This window comes from Carcharhinus amblyrhynchos, chromosome 15, assembly GCF_965287045.1.
Source record: "Carcharhinus amblyrhynchos chromosome 15, sCarAmb.v2.hapA, whole genome shotgun sequence".
Taxonomy (NCBI): domain Eukaryota; kingdom Metazoa; phylum Chordata; class Chondrichthyes; order Carcharhiniformes; family Carcharhinidae; genus Carcharhinus; species Carcharhinus amblyrhynchos.
The window spans coordinates 70845570-70867281 of record NC_137338.1 but is presented as its reverse complement, the minus strand read 5'-3'; the positions used below and the strand labels follow the sequence as shown (position 1 = coordinate 70867281).

Below are 21712 nucleotides of genomic sequence, written 5' to 3'. Positions count from 1 at the left end.
GGCGGGAGAGGGTCACACTGTTGGGGTGAGGGATGGAGTGGGACAATGGGGTACATTGTGGGGGAAGATGGAGGGGTTCCATTCTGAGTTTTGTGTACTGGTCGCTGGTGAGCTGCTTGATTCAAAACCTAAGTCTACCAGATGAGGTTTCGCGCGACAGTGCTGTGGTGGCACTTGTACAGCAGACTTTATGTTTTCACCCATGGTCACCTCTGCTGATCTCTGGAATCATGTAGTAATTTTCTCAACCTCAGTACCTTCACAGTCCTTCGCAGCCAATTATGTTGAAATATATTAGCTGTTGTACAGGAAACAAGGCAGTCAACTTGTGTACAGTTAAGTCATACTATCCCTTGCTGTGAAAATGGCCAGTTGATCGGTATAGAAACAGAGAATCCCTGGATAAACTCAGCAGGTCTGGCAGCATCTGTGGAGAGAGAAACAGAGTCAACATTTTGAGTCTGGATGACTCTTTTTCAGTGTTAAAGAGAGGGAGAAATGTGATGGATTATATACTGCATGAGGGTCAGTTGGAGCAGAGTAGAAGGTCAGTGGTAGATGGGAGTACAGGAGAGACTACACAAAGATGTGTGGGGCACGGGACAGAGTGTGCATTAATGGCAGTGTGAAAGAATATAGAAGGTGCTGATAATGGTAAGGAAGTGTTGATAGGAGAGCAAAGGTCAGAGCTCAATAAAAACAAAACTAAAGAACAAGTAACAGATGGCCTCATGGGGGATGGAGAGGGTGGGGTGGGGACAAAAATGTTTTGGTTAAAATAAAAAAAGGTCACAATGGTTGGGAAAGTTCACAGTCTAAAGTTGTTGAACTCAATGTTGAGTCCTGAGGGCTGTAACATGCCTAATCGGAAGATGAGGTGCTGTTCCTCCAGTTTGCAATGAGCTTCACTGGAACATTGCAGCAGGCCAAGAATGGGCATGTGGGAAGGAGAGCAAAATGCCGAGTTAAAATGGGAAGCAACTGGAAGGAGTGAAGGTATTCCGCAAAGTGGTGACCCAGTCTTTAGGTGATGTTGGTGTATGGGCTATGTGGAAGACTCCTCTACTCCAGAAAACTCGTGTCATTTTCTTTTCATATACACCTGAGAGTGCCTTGGATTGATGTCTTATCCAGAAGGCAGCACCTCCAGCAGCACAGTGCTCCCTCAGTGTGCCAGCCTGAACTTTGCACCCAGCTTTCCAGACCGGGCCTTGCTTCACCTTGTGCTCAGGTGTGCACGAGGTGAGGTGCACAGTCAAACCCTGCGTTGCTTACTTTCTCTGCTGTATCCAAACCCATCAAAAAGTGCAGAAGGGAGAAAGGTTGAAACCCTGGGAGGATTGCAGTTCCTGATCCACAACAGGCACCACATTCTTCCTCTTTGTTTGATTCCTGGCTTCCTCCTCCTCGATGAATTACATCAGCTATTGGCCAGGTGCTTAAAAGCTTTAGAGTTATTTTGGATGTAAAGTTTGATGTCTATGGCAAGTCACAATAATAAGACATTAATAGTCAGATTGGAGACTGGGGACAGCACTGTATATGTTTCTCAAAAGCTGATTACTGCATTCCACGTTGCTGTAACTTAGAAAAGGACATGAACCTACATGATCAATGGGCTAAGTGCAGTTTTGTTTATTGGTACTGGTATAACAAGGTTTACAAGCCACGTTTCAATGTTCGCTCCCTCTGCATCTGTTCCTGCTGTCCATATGAATCAAGAACTGAAATCGAGCCAACTTTCTAGTTGTGGAAGTTGACCAGTAAAGTGGGGGGGGGGGGGATAAAAAAGACAGAATTCTCTCCTTTGTGTTTTGGTTTGGATTTGACTGTCTGTCCAACGATTCTGTAAGATTTTCCCTGGGTTTCAGAGTCGGGACAAGCAAATGCAAAGGCCCAAAACCTGGGATTCAGTGAAGAATGGGGTAGAATTTAATATCCCCTGGCATTAACAGGGAAATATTAAGATGGCAAGATGTGGCAGTACTATCCCTCTAGGCAATCCTGTTATTCACCACTTCATATGCCAGCCACTATGACTTGCCTTGGAACAGTAGCTAAGGGCCACCCTTCTGCAGGATATGAGGCCTACTTTATATGGAAAGGTCACAGTCAGGTGATATCACGAGGACCACAGAGACATTTTCCCTCTTGATGTATTCATGGAGTGGTCTACACAAAAGATTCACAAGTAAATTGAAAACATTGTGGAATTGATGTGGATCAGGAAAAACTGAGGTGTCTCCCCATTCCCTGTGTGGAGCCCTTGGATTCAACCAGCCCCAGCCTGGACTCTCCTTCCTAGAAATCATAGAATCATACAGTGTAGAAAGAGGTCCTTCGAGTCTGCACTGACCACAATCCCACCCAGGCCCTACCCCCATATCCCTACATATTTTATCCGCTAATCCCCCTAACCTACGCACCTCAAGACACTAAGGGGCAATTTTAGCATGGTCAATCAATTTATCCCACGCATCTTTGGGCTGTGGGAGGAAACTGGAGTACCCGGAGGAAACCCACGCAGACACAAGGAGAATGTGCAAACTCCACACAGACAGTGACCCGAGCCGAGAGTCGAACCCAGGTCCCTGGAGCTGTGAAGCAGCAGTGCTAACCAGTGTGTCTACCCTGCCGCCCAATGCACTCCTACCCCAGCAAACTCCTTCCTCACTGTTGCCTTGAATTCCTGGAATATTGTTCAGCATCCCAACGCAATTTCTGATCCAGTCCAACCTGCCTTTTGCGTCACTCATTGATTCTGAGTGAAGGGCAGTCCTGTGAATTTAGGCGACCTGGCTATTAAAATAACATGGGTCTCACCTTGATGGAGTTGCCCCCACCCTCAGGTGCAATCCCGCATTAACCTCTTTGATGCTGAGTAACAGGCTGAGGTGCTTCATAGCCTGCTGTAACAGGAACGCAGTTTCAAAACGGGCATTCCTGTCACAGACTGACACTAGAGACATGGAGGATTAACATTCAAAACTATCTCCAGAGACTGACAGAGCAGACATGGTGTGTAGGATTTTGTTCTGAGAACATTCTGTGCGAGCAGTCAAAATAAATACAGAACATTTCTCCGAGCTAACAGACATGGAATCAGAGCAGCGAGTAATTTTATTCACCGAGTGAGTAGACAGAAACTTCAAAGACTCCAATTCTCTTGATTTACTGATTGAACTGACATGTAAGGTCAAAGATAAGGTTTCTCTCAAGAAAGATGTTGAGTTTTTGTATCCAGAGCTGTCATCAGAAGGTGACTGGGAGGATGACAGGGATGATTCTACCATCAAAACAGGGAGCTGCACTGACAGGGAGAGTAGACTGGAGAATTGTGCAGCGGGGAAGGATTTGAATGGGCCCATCGAACTCATTGAAAGTGTTATCCAGTCAATCCCACTTCCACACTCTTTCCCAATGCCTGTGGCATTACTTCCCATCAAGTATTTATCCATTCCCTTTGGAAAATTTATAATTGAATCTGCCTCCTCCACCTTTTCAGACATATGAATGTATGCATTCGGAACAAAAGCAGGCCGTTCTGCCCTTCGAACCTGCTCCGCCATTCCATAAGGTCAATGCATTCTAGGGTGCTGTGTAAAGAAATATTGTCCTCGAGTATGCAACACCTTTCCCCCTCCCCACTCACCCCACCCCTCTCCCCACCCCTCAGCTTCCTTTGCCAATAATTTAAAATCTGGTTACCAACCCTTATATTGTTAGGATTTGATCCCGACCCACTGCCCCACACTCTCCATCGGTGTGGGTTCCTGCAGCCTGTGTAATCGAATCAGCTTTGTTGAATACCAGTAACTCAGCTGTCTTCAGACACTGACTGATAGCCATCGAGTGTTCCTTGTACGGAGTAGGGCGGAGAATTTCCTTTGGGCTTCTTCTGCTCCAGTGATGTAACTCGATCATTGCAGACAGGAGAAGCAATAGGGTGTTCAACTGGCAAAATATAAACGACACAGAAAAAAACACAGGAAGCTGGGGAGAAAAGTCAGGGAATAGTCTGCAGCAACAGTCGGGTCCCAGATTTCAGCAACTATTTTAACTGTTTGCAAACCAGCATTTTATTACGAAAGGGTAGATTTTCCAAAAGGAAGAACTTACATTTTTATAGTGGCCGGGATTTTCCACCCCACCTCTAGCAGGCTTGCCATTGGTAACTGATGGGATCTTGCGGTTCCTACTGAAGTCAATGGCCATTTGTCTTTCTCGCTGGCCTTGCTGCTGGGGAACACGGTGGCACAGTGGTTCGCACTGCTGCCTCACAGTGCCAGGGACCTGGGTTCAATTCCTGGCTTGGGCCACCGTTTATGTGGAGTTTGCACATTCTCCTCATGGGTTTCCTTCGGGTGCTCCGGTTTCCTCCCACAGTCCAAAGATGTTCGGGGTAGGTGTATTGGCCATGTTAAATTCTCCTAGTGTACCCAGACAGGCACCAGAGTGTGGCAGCTATGGGACTTTCACAGTAACTTCATTACAGTGTGAATGTAAGCCTACTTGTGACCAATAAATAAACTTTAACTTTAACTTCAGGAGGGCGGAGGGTTGTCTTTGGTCCAACCAGAGAGAAGTGCTGGAAAATTCACCCCGGTATCTTTTACAGGGCATCCCAAAATGTTTTCAGTTAAAGAAGCAGGTTTTGAAGTGTATAATAACCGTTGCAACATTCACTCACTACTGTATTGCATGTCAGCCTGGATTATGTTCTCAAGTCTCCGGAGTAGGATTTGAACTCACAACCTTCTGACACAGGGTGAGGAGTGTGTCATACTGAGAAATACAGCAGCACAGTAACATTACTTAGCAGTGTTGGGCTTCACCAGCTGTTTTATAAGAAAGGAAATAAAAGCATACAGTATTGAAATTGCACAGCATTGGTCACCTTAGTTAAGGAAGGATGTATGTGCATTGGGAGCAGAGAAAGTTCACCACACTAATACCTGGAATCGGTGGGTTATCTTATGAGGAAAGGCTGGACAAGTTAGACTTCTATTCGCTAGAGTTTAGAAGAGTAAGAGGCAACTTGATTGGAGCACATAAGATCCTGAGAGGTTTTTGACAGGGTGGATGTGGAGAAGATGTTTCCTCTTTATTATGTATCCATCGGTAGCTACCACCAAGAGAAAAGTAATGAGGTGCCACACTAGTTACAGTAAAACACCATGCAGATTTATTAAGAAGATATTGCTTGTTCCAGGACAAAGATAGAAGAGCCATTTAACCCTGCAAATCTCTCTGCTTGCATCACTACAGACCACGTGATTTTATACCGGAAAAGATGCAGCTACTTTAAATATGTAACATTCCTCCCCCTTCATTTCTTTAGTCCTCAAACGCCAACATTTCCCAACATTTCAACAATAGACCCAGTTAAACAGTAGATACATTACTTTGCACTATAATTGCTACATATGCAATTCTCTTTTGGGTTGTACTCAACAGTCTGGAATTTGGCTACTCGAGACCTTTGAAGTGTCCTTTTTTTTCTTCTCTTTTTCATGTGAAACTGTTTCAAGTGTCAGGTTCCATTGGTGTTGAATGTTCTTCAGAAGGAGCACCTGAATTTGTCTCGGTGCTTCGCTCCTGTTTAGGGGTGTCACTATTTAACATTTCTGATGTAAATATTTCTGGTGAAGGTTCAGTGATTCCACTTCTTGTGGCCAACACCTGGTTAGTACGACATCACCAAACTCACTCGTCATCCATCTGTACAGTATAAGATATTGGACCTGTTTTTTCTAGGATAATGCCAGGTACTCATTTTTCATTGATAGTGCAACTTCTTGCTAGTAACTGTTCTCTGTGAGTAAATACTCTCCTCTTAGAGTTCTCTCATAGCAATCTGTGCTTTTTGTTGTCATTTCAATAATTTCTGAAATATAAGGTGGTATCAAAAGGTCAAACTTTGTTCTAAGCCTCCTTTTTAAAAGCGGCATCACTGGTAAATTTTGTGTCATTGTGTGTGTGATGTTCTTGTAGAGTAACAAGGATTTATTTATTCAACTTGACAATGTTCCTGGGCCCTTTGATGCCTTTAGTGAGTGTTTTAGTGACTGTACGAATCGTTCGGCCAATCCATTTGTTGCTGGATGTTTCGGAGCCAAGTTCATGTGTTGAATACGATTTCCTTTCAAGTAGTCTTTGAACTCCTTTGAAGTAAACTGCGTCTTATTGTCGCTTACTTTTTGTTCAATCTACCGAATCTCGCAAATATTTCATCCAGTTTTTCAACAGCCTGTTCTACTGTCGTGGATTTCATGATCACTAATTCCAGCCATTTAGAATATGTATCGACCAATACTGGGAAGATGTGTCTCTCTGTTGAACTAGTGTAATCTATGTATACCTTCTGCCAGGGCTGTTTTTGGCCATTGCCGTGGGTGTAAGGGTGTATGAAGTGTTTCTTAGTTTTGCACAGGACTGACATTGACCCACTTCCTCTTCAATTTGTACATTTAATCCTGACCACCAAAAATAACAACATATCAGTTCCTTCATTCTCACCATACCTGGATGCCCCTCATGTAGCTGTTCAAGCGTTCTACCAGGCAAGGGATGGAGGAATAAGCACTCAGATGGACTAAATGTTGAAGTAATATAAAAGTTTTGCATCCTACCAAACTATGAGTTGTTACATCTTTAGGTCATCCAGTACTTGATCTGCTTGGAGATAACACTGGAATCTTTCTTCGTACGAGTTCCAAGTTTCAAAATCCTCATCAACTACATCCATGGCGCTACTGTTTCTTGCTGTTTTTGGTTATCGGCTCTCAGGTTTTATGCTCTCTTCAATTTCCCCCTCTTCCTCATGAAATGCAGGAGTGTACCTCTGCTAACACTATCACAGTTTCCCCTTTCCTGGAACCTTTCCTTTCTCCCATGTAGTATCTTCTCTTTAAGATCCCACAGACCTTTTCATTTCTGTCAGTCTCCGTTCCTGCAGCCCACTTTGCTTCACCATGTGCATGGTCTCTGCAGCTTAGAAGTCTACCCACATTATTTGTTTAACCTTTGTTTCTTGCTTAGTTGTGGTTTCCATTTCTTTTCTAAACTTCTTGTGTTACATGAAAGATTCTTTTCCTTGCCTTCGATTGACTTTTCAATCCAAAGTGCTAGGTTTTGTTTTCTTTGAATCCAGCCAAAAATGTGCTCCTTATCCATCCTCGTTGCCAGTTTCTTCTTGGTTGCATATTGACTGATAGCTGCCATAAAGAGAAAAGTAATGAGGTACCAGACTAGTGGGTTGTAATAAGACCCAATGTAGGTTAATTAAGAAGGTGTTGTTAGTTCCAAGTCGATGATAGAAGAGCCACAAAAGCCTATGAATCCTTCTGCTTACGTCACTATGGATCGCGTGATGCTATATCAGAAGAGATGCAACCACTTTAAATATATAACACTCTTGTGGGAGAATGTAGAGTGGAAGTGGGTAACTTGCCGCCTGGGGAACACACGCAGTCTATTAGGGTTCTGAGTGCGGCCCATGACATATTTTGTTGACCATTACCCACCCACGGGATTGCCGCATTCAAGTGAGTTCTGTCTGCGTAGTTGTTTTCCTACTGGCATGACTGAAGTGATACGCATGTAAAGCAAGAGTAAGTGGAGTGAGGGTCAGACTAACTGCACACAGCATTGACTACGAGTGCCGTACGCTCCCTCTGAGTACATTGTGTAAACATTTATTTTGTTTTTACCTTTAGAAGTTGATGATATTTCTATTAATATATAAATGATTAAGCATTTTCTATAAGAACATAAGAAATAGGAGCAGGAGTAGCCATCTAGCCCCTCGAGTCTGCCCCGCCATTCAATAAGATCATGGCTGATCTGAAGTGGATCAGTTCCACTTTCCCGCCTGCTCCCCATAGCCCTTAATCCCCTTGTCTATCAGAAATCCAACTTATGAAAGTTATAACTTATGAAATACTCAGTGTGCATTAAGTGTGTCTAATCTTATTCATGGGTGCATGGTTAATGAACAAGCCTGATTTCAATCTTGCGGCCCACTGAGATAAAGGAGGGCCACTCATGTGGCGCACTCACCAGCTTAGGTTGCCCCTCACTGATCTGGAACAAGTGTTCACTGTTTAAAAATAAGGGGTCACCCATTTAAAAGAGAGATGAGGTGAAATTGTTTTATTCAGAGGCCCACAAGTCTTTGGAAATCTCCACCTGAAAAGACGGTGGAAGCAGAGACTTTGAGTATTTTTAAGGCAGAGGTGGATAGAATTGAAAGGAGTGATAGGTTATTGGGGGTAGGCAGGATGCAGAGATCAGACCTTAGTAAATGACGGAGCAAGCTCGAGGGGCTGAATGGCCTGTTCCTGCTCCTTGTTCGCATGTTTGTAGCACTGGCTTTGTTGATAAGTGGATCAGTTGTCCTTTTACTACAAGTTGATGAATACTAAAGATGATCTCAATGGTAGCTTGAAGAAAGGTGAGCCAAAGAAGCTACGCTGGCTGGATTCTGATTTTCCTTGTCTCTGTCAATGCAGACCCAAGTTGTCCGTTGACCTTCTTGAAGCTGAGAACATCATCTTATATTTCGCTTCCTGTTGACCCAAAGCCACTTGAGCCAATTGTCCTTGTTCAATGCTGAGTAAACGTGTCAGGCCAGCGAATACAGTTGAAGTTATGGTGTCAAGTTTAGACCACCTGGCTTTGATTTCTGCAGAGCTTCTCTGTATGTCTCTTTTCCTTATGTACTGCCACAAGTGTCAAATCATGCACTTGCGGACATTTTCAAGGCAGCCCCGATCTTTTATTTTAAACTGTGCAGACCGTAGACCTGAATTCTGACATGAATGAAATGGTGAGCCATTTCTTGAGCTGGAGTGAACAATTGTATTGTAAGTGATGCTGATTTTTGTCCCCTTCACGCTTACTACTCTCTTCTGTGCTGAGATCTTGCTAATGGACCTGGAACGAGAGGTTAGTATGTGGGGGGGTTAAGCAATCACTGATGTGTGACAGCACTGTGCATTACCAGATTATCCTGTTTGAGTGAAGGAGTCATGATGTGGGTATGCCGGCGTTGGACTGGCGTAAACACAGTAAAAAGTCTGACAACACCAGGTTTTAGTCCGCGACATTTAAGAAGCATCTTGACAGAATAGCATCTTGACCTGAATAGGGCAGGGAATAGAGGGATAAAGACCACACAGAGGGAAAAGGCCTTTGGTTTAGAAAGAACAAAGAACAACACAGCCCGGGAAAAAGGCCCTTCGGCCCAATGAGCCCACACCGCCATTTTAACATTGAGTCCCCTCTCCAATCACGACCCTTGTCTACGCTTATGGCCTTCCACATTGAGGGAAGACTAATTTAGGGACAATTTGTTACACTAATCAGCCTAACAGCACATCTTTGGGGTGCGGGAGGAGACCGGAGCACCCGGAGAAAACCCACGCAAGCACGGGGAGAATGCACAAACTCCCACAGACACTGGCCCAAATCCATGTGTCTGCACAGCAAACAGTGATAGGCACTGAGCTGTCATGTTGCCCAGCATCTGGTCCAGTTGAAGCATACACTAACGATGTGAAGTACTAGGCTATTCTTGAAACAACCAAGAGCAGCCCGTGTATGCCCCTTGTTGGACAACAAGGCAGACAGAAACACCTGTGGATTAAAAGAGAAAAACATCAGTATCATCCACATCCTTATACACACATTCAAGGGAATCCCCAAGTGAAACAATTGAGCCAGAAAATATGTTGGAAGGTCCATAGGAATCAATTGATTCCCAGGGACATCCCAAGGCTCCTGAACCTTATTTAAAACAGTCTCCTATATCCCTCCATCTCCATCCCGCTCATGTGCCCATCTAAGTAACTCTTAAACAACTCCAGCGTGCCTGCCTCCACCACCTTGCTTGGCAGAGCATTCCATACCCCCACTACCCTCTGTGTGGAAAAACCTCCCTCTAACATCCAAATTATACCTCGCCCCCCTCACCCTAAGCCCGTGGCCTCTCGTAATGTGCGTTTCCAACCTAGGAAAAAGCTTACCACTGTTTATTCTATCTACACCCTTCATAATCTTATATACCTCTATTAGATCTCCCCTCAGTCGCCGTCTTTCAAGGGAAAACAGCCCCAATTTAGAAAGGCGTCATGTGTCAACACAGACTAGGTGGGCTGAAGGGCCTGTTCTTGTGCTGTACTTTTTTTTATTCTAAAGGAAGAGCAAAATAGGCCCTGCTGTCAGGAAGGTTTGGTTCTGCTGAGGCTAAGAGGTGGTTCAGGGCTGTGCAGACAGTAAGAATTATGTCAGGTTGAGTCTCACCTTAGCAGTTCTGTCGAGATTATTGCATTTTTTCCCCCAAATCAAGGAACAAATGTTGATGACAGTTGCATGTTCCTGGGCACCCAGAAACCATCATTGAGGAGTGAACCTTCATGTTATTCACCTCTAGTATTATGGTGTACCATAATAATGGCGTAATTATGGTATAGTCTATATATATCAAGACAGAGATTGAGAGATCTGTGGACGCTAGGGGAAGCAAGGAATGTGGGCATGGTTGGAAAAGTGAAGTTAAGCCATGTTTATTGTAAATGGTGGAGAAGGAAAAAATTACATACTCATGCGAGCTTTATCTTATCATTAACTCCTTAACACCATCAGAAAATCCGGGGGCAACCTTGGCTGCCATTACCTAGTAAGAAGTCTCACAAAACCAGGTTAAAGTCCAACAGATTTATTTGCTAGTAAACGCCATCAGCTTTTGGAGTGCTGCTCCTTCATCAGGTGAGTGGGGAGTTCTCATCATGTTGCCTAACGAAGGGCATGCACACGGTGGGTCGTGCGTGGGCTGCTCTTGGATGTTTTGAGAGTAGCCTAGTACGTCGCGTCATTTGTGTGTGCTTAAAACTGGACCAGCAGATGGGCACCACGACAGCTCAGTGACTATCACTGTTTGCTGTGCAGATACATGGATTTGGGCCAGTGTCTGTGGGAGTTTGCGCATTCTCCCTGTGGTTGCGTGGGTTTTCTCTGGGTGCTCCGGTTTCCTCCTACACCCCAAAGATGTGCTCTTAGGCTGATTGGTGTAACAAATTGTCCCTAAATTATTCTCCCCTCAATCTGGTTTCCAGTGGGGGTACCATAAGCATAGACGTGGGTCAGGTGTGGAGGAGGAAAAACACATTGTTAAGATGGCGGCGTGGGCTCGTTGGGCCGAAGGGCCTGTTTCCCGTGCTGTGTTGTTCTTTGTTTTTATCCACCAGATATAAAGTGCACCTCCCATCTAAGATGCTGTGGGCTGCCTTTATATCGTGTGTACCACTTTGGATCTGTTGCCTATCCAAGTGGGCAAGTTGCGTGAAGGGAGGGTGATTGGCACTGACTGCTGATGCTGGACATTAAAATCCAACCTCACTATAGGCTGCAAATCATCAACTTTGGGTTAGTGTAGTGGATGCTCTGCCAGGTTCCATTATTGCATTCATGGAAAATCCACTCCCCCTTTCGAACATACAGTGTGAAGCCTTTATTAAGCCTCATATAACCGTGCCTGTGGTCAAACATTTCCCTTTTAATAATCTCCTTTGCGCTGAAAACCTTGTTTGCTTTAAATCCTGCCGATTCCATAACGGCAGGTTTAATAACCTCTTCTCATGTTGCGTGCTGAACTCTACCAACTTTGCGAAAGATGTACGTCCTACACAGCTGCTTATTGGAGACTCTGTGTTGAGCATGTAATTGCAAGAAAGATTTATTTGATCATTTTTCCCGTAAATCAATTACGTATTTAAGAGAGGGGCGTTGGAAGAGAAAAAGTTAGAGACCCTGTTATTGGCGTTTGACTGTCTTATTACATTTATTGCTGATTGTTTTACATCAGTCACAGAGTTCTCACTGAAGTAATAAAGCAGGTTAATGATTGTTGACCCCTTTCTATTACACGTGTTGACTAGTATTTGGTATTCACAAACTGCCTCCAGTCCACCTGCAGCCATTTCCGCTACACCATATTGCATTCTAATGAATTGACGGTTTGGGCTTAGCAACTGGATGTCTTGTGGTGCAGTGGGTAGTGGCTCTGCCCCCTGAAGCAGAGGGTCTAGGTTCAAGTTCTACTCCAGGTCTATAGCTCCACAGTCCTGCCCACGAGGGAGAACCTGTCGTGAGTGGGGTTTGGCAATTATGTTGACTTTTGGTACAGGGGGACGGGCAGTAAAATGGTGCTGAACACATCAAAATGGCGTCCTCACCACCAGCTAATTTTTCATCATAGTGATCAGATGGTGGGCTTGAGAGCAGGAGTAGCAACAAGCTGTTAAGAAGACAGCCCTCCGCATTTTGAAGCGACTTTGAAAATGTTACTGTGGGCGCATGGAAACTTCAACAATCTGCTAGCTATCAGGCTTTGAATAGCTCCAAAGACTCACATTCTAATCAGTATTCTGTAAACTGTGTATGCCTTTTAATCCCCTTTTTGCCACCAGAACTCTCCACTCACCTGATGAAGGAACAGTGTTCCGAAAGCTAGTGACGTTTACCACCAAATAAACCTGTTGGACTTTAACCTGGTGTTGTGAGACTTCCTACTGTGTTTACCCCAGCCCAGACATCAGCAACCATTCAACCCAGGAAGTAAAGCATGGGAGAGTGGAATGGCCGGCAATGCCAAGAGCAGTGCCCGCTGCAGAGGCAGATTATTGGCAAAGTCCCTCCAAGTGCGGCCCCTGATGGCAGAGCCAGGGGATTAAGAGACTCACGCAAGGCCACACATAGCAATTAGTTCACTGTGAAAATCCCCTTATCATCACACTCCAGTGCCTGTTTGGGTTCAATGAGGGTGAATGGCCACTGCACCTAACCAGCACATCTTTCGGACTGTGGGAGGAAACTGGAGCACCCAGAGGACACCCACGCAGACATGGGGAGAACATGCAGACTGCACACAAACAGTGACCCAAGTCGGGAATAGAACCCGGGTCCATGGCGCATTGAGGCAGCAGTGCTAACCATTGTGCCACTGTGTCGCCCCATCGGGCCCCTTGAACTTGAATGCAGCAATCAGCAGTCAGTCTCATACGGTCAGCTTTTGATTCTTGCAGTGAGGAGGGGAATGTAAGAGAGAGACAGAGAAATAACATCCAGAGGAGCAGCAAGGCTAAGAGTGTGAAATGTGAATAGATGTGAAGAGTGGAGACTTACACCACTGGAAGTTCATGGTCTCAGAAGGCACGACCCTGCCATTAGGATCTACTGGCAAAGACTCAACTCAATGGTGATATCGGAGCACCAGTCTCTCTGTAAACTGGACTGCCCAGGCAGATGGGGAAGAAGCTGAAGATGTAATCACCCATTACCTATGGAATGGGCTGCTCAACTTTTCTAAACCAGGGTCATTGCAGGGAATCTTTGGTGATATCTGTGGAATTTCTCAGTCAGGGCCCATATGTTGAATGCCATGTTGAGGGTAAGATGATATATCAGCTATCAAACCGAGAAAATGTTAGGATTCAGGGCCCCATCACTAGACTCCCTCAGGATACAGTGGGGGGAGTCTGGGAAGGGAGGTAGTCGGCTGCAGGCATTGGGCCGCTCAGGTTCATCCTGAGCAGCTGGGAGTCTTTGTGAGTGGGAAAGGTTTCTACACACTCTGAGCTTTGGCTGTGATTGCTACATACCAATCCAGCAGTTCCTTGTAAGGTTCCTGAAGAAGTGTCACCACTGCAGGTATCAGCTGTTCATGTCACTGAGAGTCTCTGTGGATGGATACTGAATGGCAGGGGCCTTTCTCTGATGGTTGTTTATATCTGTGTGGCCCTTCAACACCAGAGGCAGAGAGCACCTATAACCATTATGTGTCACTACTAGAGCATCCACTGAACAGGCCTACTCAAAACCACCCTTTACCATTTCCCCACCCTTCGCCAGTTACAATTTGAGCGGGAACTCACATAAATGCATTTTGATATAATTAACAGGCTTATCCCCCTTCACCGTCGTGACGTTACATCGGTAATGTTTACAATTGTTTTTTAAAAACGTGAGGCAGTCAAGGGGAACCCTGCAATGACAGGGCCGGGCCCCAGGGGAGCGCCGTTGTGGGAGGGGTGTGAGTTACCCTTATGTTTAGGTGGAGTTTGCCCAGGTGCTGGGGGAGGGGGTGCCTCTTATCTATGGGGGATGGGCTGCCTTGGTGCTTGTTGGGGGGATGCGGGGGTGCGGGGGTGGGGGGGGGGGGGAGCGGCGTGGGGAAAGTTCCTGGTACTCGTAAAATGAAAACTATGGCCTTGGATTCTCTGCAGACAGTGGCCAGAATTTTACTGCCCCACCTACCACAGGAATTAGAGTGGGCAAGGGGGCGAACCATGGAAAGGTTCGTTGGCCTCGGGTGGGATTTTATGGTTTTGGGATGAGCGAGGCCTAAGATTCTGCCCAGAATGTCATAATAACTGGAGAGAAAACTTGTCAGTTCAACTGCAGAGCTACACACCGGTTTTCTCGCCTGTGCTCAGAGTGGAAAATTCAGCCCATTGTGAGTGCATTGGGAATTAAGAGTCTCTGGAACCTTTGAGAGGTGCTCACACATTTCACACTCCAGTATCTACCACCTTGGTGATAACTCCAGTGACCCACCATCCGTGGGAAGCTGAACATCACTGAGTTTTTTACCTTCCAATGAGGAATGACTTTTAGATATGTACATGGATCTTAGTAAGATAGATGGTTATAGGTAAGCCTAGTAATCCCTAAGGTAGGGACATGTTCGGCACAACTTTGTGGGCCGAACGGCCTGTATTGTGCTGTAGTTTTTCTATGTTTCTGTGTTTCTATGACTGCAACTGGCACCACTGCCATTGTGCACATCGGTGCCATGCTCACCAGGGGCACTGCCTTTTCTGACTAAACCCCACCGATACGTAAGTACCTGCACAGAGGTGAGCTAGAACGACGTGACAACATTGCCTCAGATGTTTGTTCTTCCTCAGCAATCTCAAGCAATTTCTGAGCTCTGAATGCTGCCATATCTGCCACTTGACTGGCTTAAGAGAGATGAGTGATGTTAAGGTGCTGTGTTTTTACTTCTACACATCTGGATCTCACTGTGTTCACCAATGGCCACAGCTCACCATCATTTCCTTCAATGGACACTTCCATGGAGCAATTCACTCTTTCGGATTCCGCATCCAGCCCAGCCTCAAAGACAGACTGAAATCCCTTCCAGCTCCATTGGCTCCCCCTCCATCAGCATCAATCTCACCATCAGTGGCAATCTCCTTCCAGTTCATAGAATCATAGAAACCCTACAGTACAGAGAGAGGCCATTTGGCCCATCGAGTCTGCACCGACCACAATCCCACCCAGGCCCTACCCCCATATCCTACATATTTTACCCACTAATCCCTCTAACCTACACATCTCAGGACTCTAAGGGGCAATTTAAGCATGGCCAATCAACCTAAGCCACACATCTTTGGACTGTGGGAGGAAACCGGAGCACCCGCAGGAAATTGACGCAGACACGAGGAGAATGTGCAAACTCCACACAGACAGTGACCCGAGCCGGGAATTGAACCCAGGTCCCTGGAGCTGTGAAGCAGCAGTGCTAACCACTCTGCTACCATGGAGTTAATTTCCACTCTCTGACATTGAGCTCACCTTTCCTGCAAACACAAACGCTGTGCCACTGCTTCCTTATTGCCTGCTGGTGCTTGCCATCCTGTGCCAGTTCCTTTGTCCATCATCATGTTACGAGATGGTCTGCTGTCAGAGGCCATATAGCATTGACAGCGCAATGAACAATGCTGAGAGATGATAAGGAATCTGTACTATGAGGCTTCGTCTTGCTGTAAACTCTGCTGCTTGGTCATGCCCAAAGCTGGGTTACCAATAATTTCTCATATTTCATTGACAACTTCTGTGACATCCAGGGATGCCAGCTTGCAATAACACTCACAGCACATGGGTGCCATTCAATGGCCATCTCCAACAACACAGAATCCACCCATCATGCCTTGATGTTCAATGGCATTACCATCACTGATTGTCCCACTATGAAAATCCTTGGGATTACAATTGACCTAAAACTGAACTGAACTAGCCTAATAAATACTGTGGTTACTGAAGCAGGTCAGAGAATGAGAGTTCTAAGAATAACACACCCTCTGACTCCCAAAAGCTTGCCCGTAAGGCACAAGTCAGGAGTGTGATGGAATACTCTCCACCTCCAACAACACTCGCGAACCTTGATACTATCCAGGACAAAGTAGCCCGCTTGACTGACACCCGATCCACCACCTTCAACCTCTCCACCACCAACATCCAGTGGTAGCCATGTGCCTCATCTATTAGATGCACTGCAACAACTCACCAAGGCTACTTCAATAGTGCCTTCTTAACCCACAATCTCTCGAAGGACAAGTGCAGCTGTTACCTGGGAACACCACCAGCTGCAGATTCGCATCCAAGCCACTCACCATCCTGACTTGGAAATATATCGCCATTCCTTCACTGTTGCTGGGTCAAAATCCTAGAATTTTCACCCTAACAGCATTGTTGGTGTACCGACACATCACGGACTGCAGCCGTTCAAGAAGGAGGCTCACCATTACCTTTCCAAGAGCAATGAGGCTGGACAATAAATACTGACCTAGCCAATGATGCCCATATCCTGTGAAAGAATTAAAAATGACCAGGCCCATTCAGCATGTCAGACCTCAGCAGGTCTCTGAATCACCTGTGGTGCTTTTGCCATTATCTGTGTGGCCATTCTGAAGCAGCTGACTTCACCTGCAATCTCTTGCCACTCCTTCTTGGTGGCCTGTCAGCTAACCGGACAAAACATCTCTGTCTGTGCTCTCACTGACTGGAGGAGCATGTCCAGGGGTGCCTCACTCACCCTCAGAGCTAGGCTTCCTGTAACTGCAGCCATTCCTTGAATGTCTCCCCTCCGCCTGCATTTTGGCCATTGGTAATTCCTCACGTCCACCACCACCCACTATCAGCTACTCCCACACCAGCCAGCCATGAACCAAAGATGAGCAGCAAAGTCCTCTTCCACATCTCACCATGCAACCTGATTTGGACCCTGAGATCAGGACCGTCTGCCCTTCCAGTAAAATTCTGCCCCACAACTGTTTCAGCTTGAAGTTCACCCCATGGGATTAATTCATGCACAGGTTCTCTGCCTTCTGAGAAAGGTCAAGTCTGCAACATTTCAGATGCTCTATTTCATCACACCCTCAGTTCAGCCCATCGGTATCCGTTATAATTATATTTTCAGAGACCCAAAACTCCATCTTCCACACTGGAGTTGTTTCTATTTCTTTAGATTATGTTTGTAACCTGCAGTTCCATTGCAGCCCACATTTTCATGCAGCTCCTGTCTTCAGGTCGTAATGAACACAGCATTAGTTTACAGTCTTGTGCGGTGGATTGCAACCCTTTCATTATTCAACCTCCCAGGAGACTTGTTAATTTTATCCTTACATTCTTCAAATCCATGTTAAAAATGAACATGCTCGCTATTTGGAACATTACCAGTTTCTCTCTCATCTGAAGGCTGGCATCAGCTCCGAGACTGCAAACTAAACTTGTGTGTTTTGGCTGTGGCTCTGTTAGAAAGTTGTACATTCAAACCAGCAGAGATGGTGGTCCAATGGTATTGTCACTGGACTGGTAATCCAGAGACCTGGGGGAACGCTGGATTTGAATCCCACCATGGCAGATGGTGAAATTTAAACTCAGTAAAAATCTGGAATTAAAAGTTGTGTGATAACCATTATCAACTACTGTGGAATAAAACCCTCCTTGTTCGTTAATGTCCTTTAGGGAAGGAAATCTGCCATCCTGTTATATATTTAAAAGGATTGCAGGTTGCTTCAACATTTGATCGTGATTTTATCAGGGTGGTTGCAGAGGCTGCTGTTTTCCTTTCAGTTTTGTGCAGTGCAGAGAGCAGCTCTTCAGTAAACTTCAGTAGATAGTAAAATAAATATACTGAGCAGTCTGGAATAGCTAGTGCCTGCAGGAGAAATGTTGGCTTAATTAGAATCCCCGAGGCCTTTCAATGAAGCAAATGAATCACGGAGTTCCTATACAGAGATATCTCAGTGCTTCGTACAAGCAAATAAAACTGCAAACGAGTTGTTTGTAGCAGTTTTCTCAGTAAAATAGAAAGGGAAACCTTTAAGTTATTCTGGAACTTGGTTCATTCAGCAAAGCCAGCAACCCACACAAGACTGTAAGCTAACATTGGGTGAGGTCTTACCAGCCATTCATTCCACTGCAAGTCAGGACAAAGAATTTGGCATCCAGGGCCCACAGTTCACTGCGGCAGGACCAGAAAATCCTGGCAGGAACATGCAGACAATGCAGCTCATTGTGTCCATTACAATCTGAAGACAGGAGTTGCATGCAGATCTGGATTGCAATGGGATTGCAGACTACAAGCATAATCTAAACAAATAGAAACAACTCCCTCGTGCCCTCTCTGAGACCCACCTTTTCTTTCACACTCATCCCAATAAACTGCAAACCACTTTGCATCCCTTTCTGACCCCCATGTTAGCTGATAACCTAAGCAATTCTCCCTCTTCAGCTGTTGCCCCTCTCCCCCTTGAATCTGTCGCCATCAATCCCTCCTCAAAAAAGAAAACCCTTGACCTTCCCGTCCTTGCAAACTACCATCCCATCCCCAATTTCCTTATCCTGAACATGCTGACCTCTCCCGAATCGATTCTAATTTTTCCCAGAATTCCATGTTTGAATCCTCCATTCAGCTACCCGCTTCCATGGCAAAACCAAAATAATATCCTGTGACAAAGGTAAACTATTCTTCTTCGCCCTTCTCAATATGTCCACGGCTTTTAACATGGTCAACCACACAATCCTCCTCCAATGTCTCTCCATGGGCATCTAATTGGGTGGGAGTCGTCTCACCTGGTTCCAGTCTCATTGTCATGCTCAGTATCAGCATAACATACTCTGAATTTCAAACTAATTTTGTATTTACACAGAAAACGGGACAAAAAAACGGGAAAATATGGCGTCCCAAGGGTTGCTTTACTTCTGTGGATCGGGAACCACTCATCTCTTTCAAGAGGAAACAAAAGAACACTCTAGGCTGATGTGAGTCGATACCCTTCCTTGAAACCAATCAAAAGAATATTTCTTTAATTGAATTAGTCATTCTAAATCAAAGACACTCAGGTGCTGAGAGGTGTTAACCCTCAACACAGCATGTAGAATCAACATCAACACCATTTTCCAAACTGGGTGGAGTTAAACTTGTAGAAAGTCACACAGAGAGGATCCATGCTGTTGCCTGCTTTTAAAAATAAGCTAAGATCTGTTTGCAGTTAGTCATTAGTCATCAATAGCTGCAAGTCAACAAACAGCCAAAATAATTAACAGCAATACCTTGAAAGTGGGAGGTTCCAACAGAGAGAAGGGCACCCCCTCAACATGTGCCAGTTTAAAGTTAGCTTGAGAACCAATTTCCTAAAAATTTGACTACAAAAACACCTCACAACCTGCTGTGAACCCTTTGCTTTAAAAACCCTTCTTTCAACTTTAAACAATTGAGACCATCCCAGAAACTATAAGCCTTCAACGCAGGAGACCCAAGATTGTAAAATAGAGATTAAGATAACTGTAATCTGTTAAGAGTGCACAACTTTATGTGTTTCTAAGTCTTTGTGTATATGAGAATGTATGTGGCATTGTGTTTAATTTGGGATAAGTGAGAATAAATACATTTTTTAAACTCACAAAAGCTTGCTGTTGAATTATTTAATTTGGAGGAACATTCATACTAGGTTAAAAAAAAGGTAAGTACCTTTCTAAATAAAACATACTGATAACAGGCTGTAAGAAACCTCATACATACAAACTCCTGAGGTCCTCTGACTCAACTCCTCTGCTGTTGAAACTCTTTCCCCATGGGTACTGCCCAACCCTGCCAGCAACCGCCCCTGGGCTTCAATGGCCTGCGGTCCCATCGCCAAGGCAATCATGTCTGGTCCGCATTGGTGGGAACCATCTGTAATCCTCACCGGTGAGGACCTTGACCAGCGAGGGGATTAAGATAAGTGAGCCCAGACGATTGCATACAGGGCTCATTAATGACATATTTTACATGTTATTAATATTGAAACCAGCCTCACACCCTTTCTGGGCATGAGGCTGATTCCACAGGCAAAACAACACCAGCGAGATCACAAGAGGCGAGAGAATGAACACGAACCCTATTTTTTATCTTTCACCCTAAGTTACTGGCTTGCCTCACCAATCAACCAGCATGCCAAGCCAAAAAGATCATGCCCCACATCTCTTAATGAACTGGATTGGTTTTAACAACAATCTAATTATTTCATGGTCATTTATTAATAAAGACTAATGTTTCATTCCAGATTTATTAACTAGCTCAATTTAATTTTGCTCATTGTGACATGTGAACTCATATCTCCAAATGAATTGTGTAGACTTCTGGATCACCTGCATTACCAATCCAGTAACATTACCACTATCTGACTGATCCCCTCTCTGTTACTGTTTTTGAAATATCTTTCTGATTAATATTACCCTGAAATCGTCTCTGCAGAGCAGCGTTTGTATTAAAAGTCCACATTGAAGTAGATGATAAGAAGTTTGTAAGACTTGTTCAGTCCTGAGAATCTTGAAATAAAAATTTGATTGAACCTTTCTTCGTCCGCTGTGCACAGTTGTAATATATGGTCTCCTTTCCACCAGGAATACTGCTGCAGTTTCAATGGGAACTATACTGGGAGAATTTACAAACAGAATTGGTGGGCAGGGTAAAACCATCCGACAAGCCTTCCCTCATGACGGTTGGAGCTTTGTGAATAATCTTGCTCATCCATTTCTGCAATGCAATCCCATTGGAAGATGTGAGATTAAAGAGAAAATAATTTCCAAGGTCAATTAGGGAAAATATATTCTGAAACAGTTCTCGCAAACCTGGAGAGAGAGAGTGTATGCGTGTGTGTGTGTGCATATGAGTGTGTGTGTGTGTGTGTGTGTGTGGGGCGGGGGGTTGCGGCTATGCACGTGTGTATGTATGTGTGGGTATGTGAGTTTGTGTGTGTGTGTCTATATGCGCGCACATGCACATGTGAGTGTGTGTGTGCGTGTGGGTATGAGTGTGTGTGTGTGTGCGCATGTGGGTATGAGTGTGTGTGTGTGCGCATGTGGGTATGAGTGTGTGTGTGTGTGCGTGTGGGTATGAATGTGTGTGTGTGTGTGAGTTTGTGTATGTGTGTATATGTGTGTACACATGCGCATGTGTGTGGGTGTGTGTGTGTGCGCGCGCGCGTGTGTTTGTGTGTGTGTTGTGTAGGTATGTGTGTGTGTGTGTGTTTTAGACTGTGAAATCTCCCCGTTATTCGATTTCGCAGGTTTGTTTCAACACAATCCCACCTCCCCCATGTGGCCACTGCCCCTCGTCATTCAGTTTTGCTCCCACTGAACACCAACCTCTGTCCTCCTATGTGCTACATTCTGCTATCCTATCTTTGCCACTATTAGAAACTCTTCAGACCCTAATGGCACCGTTAACAGCCCCTTTGTCCCATGTCCATGACATCTTTGTCAATCTCTCCTTAACTCTGATCAATCACTAACTTTCCATTCTGCCCCAACCTCCCCTCCAAGTTCATCACATCTGTCCCTTTTCAGTTCTGTGGAAGGGTCAGATTGGACTGGAAATGTT

General features: G+C 45.1%; 1 protein-coding gene across 1 annotated transcript in view; it reads left to right on the top strand.

Annotated features, from left to right (window-relative positions):
* Positions 1 to 21712, top strand: part of enox1 (ecto-NOX disulfide-thiol exchanger 1) — a 297971-nt gene that overhangs the window by 22098 nt on the left and 254161 nt on the right. Inside the window, exon 2 of the mRNA XM_080204169.1 lies at positions 18999 to 19110. The gene's annotated coding sequence lies outside the window, so the exon portion shown is untranslated. The remainder of the gene's footprint in view (positions 1 to 18998; positions 19111 to 21712) is intronic.